The sequence below is a fragment of the Montipora foliosa genome, chromosome 11 (assembly GCF_036669935.1).
Source record: "Montipora foliosa isolate CH-2021 chromosome 11, ASM3666993v2, whole genome shotgun sequence".
Taxonomy (NCBI): domain Eukaryota; kingdom Metazoa; phylum Cnidaria; class Anthozoa; order Scleractinia; family Acroporidae; genus Montipora; species Montipora foliosa.
This window is the reverse complement of record NC_090879.1, coordinates 39131046-39133545: the sequence shown is the minus strand read 5'-3', so window position 1 is coordinate 39133545 and position 2500 is coordinate 39131046. Positions and strand designations below refer to the sequence as shown.

Genomic DNA, 2500 nt, shown 5'->3' with positions numbered 1-2500 from the left:
TGTTATTATTGGCGTTTAAAGAAAAGAGAGCCAAATTTTGATGAGTCTGCTCTTCAAACACTTACGTTATAACAGAAGTGATAGTGTCTGACACGTCGGCCAACACACTACCGACACGTCGGCCGACACACTACCGACGCGTTGGCCGACACACTACCGACACGTTGGTCTAAACACTACCGTCACGTTGGTCTAAATACTTACTCTTTATAATTTTGTTAGTTCTTTCAGTTGGAAGCAAGAACAACTCCATAAGGAACGACGAAAACACCATTGGCAAATAGCCGCCATTTTTAAAATGAAACACTAGTACCTAGGTCTGCTCGATGTTTTGGCAAGGGTCGGCTACCAAAGCGGGGAGTTAATTTGCAAGTCGACTAACATGCTTATTTTTCGTGCATTATAAAGGACTGGGAAGCTTAAACTCTTTATTGATCATTGACTTTTAATATGTGGTGGCATTATAAAGGACTGGGAAGCTTAAACTCTTTATTGATCATTGACTTTTAATATGTGGTGGCTCCTAAAGGAGCCGTTTGTAATTTCAATTTTACTGCAGTGGAAACTGTTCAGCGATGTCTTTCAGCAACTGCTCAAATGCTTGGTCTTTTCCGAAGTTCCGAAACCAGGTGAACTGAAAATTTCCCAGTGTAACTAAAAGATCACGGAACTCCATCACGAGAATCCACTGTTTAGTGATGTGCGGTTCTTGTAGTGGCGACAGTCGTAAATGTGATTGCGAGCAGCCACCAGCTAAAGGGGAGGAGGGCAACAGAAAAGGAGCAGCCGCAGGTAGCCGCAGGGTCTCCAGAAGCTGAGCCTAACTACAAATCAATTTGTCGGCAGTTGCAGCAGAAAAATCAGCAACTTGGCAAGGCTTACCAAGATCTGAAGGCCCAGTTTGATGAGCTTGAAGAACAGCTAGCGCAGGCCCAACAGGACGCCGATGAGATGGCAGACTTGGTCCGGCAAAATGAACTGGAAATGGCCACTTAATGATACTTCAAAGTCCTGCTTCCTTGCCGCATAATGATACTTCAAAGTCCCGCATGTCCAAATTTGCACCCTCTTAGAAGCCCTGTAATAATATATATAAATAGCTGATGATGACGAAGTCTCGGGCAACGAGTGAAAACTGGGTTCTAATAACACTTGTCGTAATGGGAACTGGGTTCTAATATCACGAAATACAATATGGTAGTGAAAGTTTTCCGTCGAAGACAGTTCCGTTCAGTTTGAAAAAGGTACGTTTAGGTTTTCAACAGTTCAATAAGGCCCAAATGAGTCACCGACACGCCACCGACGCACCACCAACGCACCACCGACGCACCACCGACGCATCTTGTATGTTATAAGTTTAAACAGCGGCCAACGCGTCGGCCGACAGTCGGCCGACAGTCGGCCGACAGTCGACCGTCAGTCGGCCGACAGTCGGCCGACAGTCGACCGACAGTCGGCCGACAGTCGGCCGACGCGTTGGCCGACGCGTTGGCCGACGCGTTGGTGGGATCGGATTCTTAAATTTTACCTGATATTGAGTGTTCTTATCTGGATGAAATTCTTATGACATCTTTTATCTGTAAGTAGCGGTAATAATTTTTGTTTGGAAATGTGAGTGAGATTATGAATTATTTTTTCCAAGAAAACTGAAACTTTTCTCTATATTTATTTGTTGATTAACAGTTCAAATTGGAGGTGGGTACAGCTGGGAATTGGTTCATTCAAAGATTGCTGGGAAGTTTGGACAGAGAGTTGGTTACAGAAAGTGCTGAGACTAGGCAAGAAGATGCCTTCTTCTTGCAACATACCACTACATGTATCATCTATGGAAGAGGAGTTGGAGAAAACCCTCAGATAAAAGAAAAGGTTGGTGCCATGGAAAAATTCCTTTGAGGCATGTTTCTGTAAAAAACCTGTAATGCAGTCAAACAGCTGAAAGTCTGAAAGACTTAGAAGCTGATTGTTGCTTTTAAACAAGTGATGCATATAGATATTTACAAATAACTCACATAAATTACACTTTAACAACTAATTCTTGACAGTCACTGCAATAAAATAATTATAAAGCACTGTCTGAGTTACAGGCCTGTGTACGTATAGACTAGTAATGCCTAGCGATTAGCGGAAGATGATGCTGTAGTTTCATTTATCCATTGTCTCACCCAATATCTGCTTTCAGTTTAAAATTTGAAATACTGTTAAATGAGGTAATTCTAAATACCTCATCACACATAATTTTTTTTGGAAAAGTGTTGAAGACAAACAAAGCATCTGGCAATATAATATTTTCAAGATTTGTTCCATGAGTTCCACCACTATATGTGTACTTTTATCATTATGACAAAATTAATTTGATAGTTAACTGAGTTACTCAATGAATCAAGAACAATGTTACAGATATAATCTCATGCAAGTACCGGTATTACATGTGGTTCCATTTATTTGGTACACCAAAATTGGTGGCTGGTGTCTTTTGTTTCTCAGGATTAGGGATGTATTA

At 41.5% G+C, this 2500-nt stretch overlaps 1 long non-coding RNA gene across 1 annotated transcript in view; it reads left to right on the top strand.

Moving 5' to 3' along the window:
* LOC137975565 (uncharacterized) overlaps positions 1-2500 on the top strand; it is a 4199-nt gene that overhangs the window by 898 nt on the left and 801 nt on the right. Inside the window, exon 2 of the long non-coding RNA XR_011117597.1 lies at positions 1684-1866. This is a non-coding gene — a long non-coding RNA (uncharacterized lncRNA). The remainder of the gene's footprint in view (positions 1-1683; positions 1867-2500) is intronic.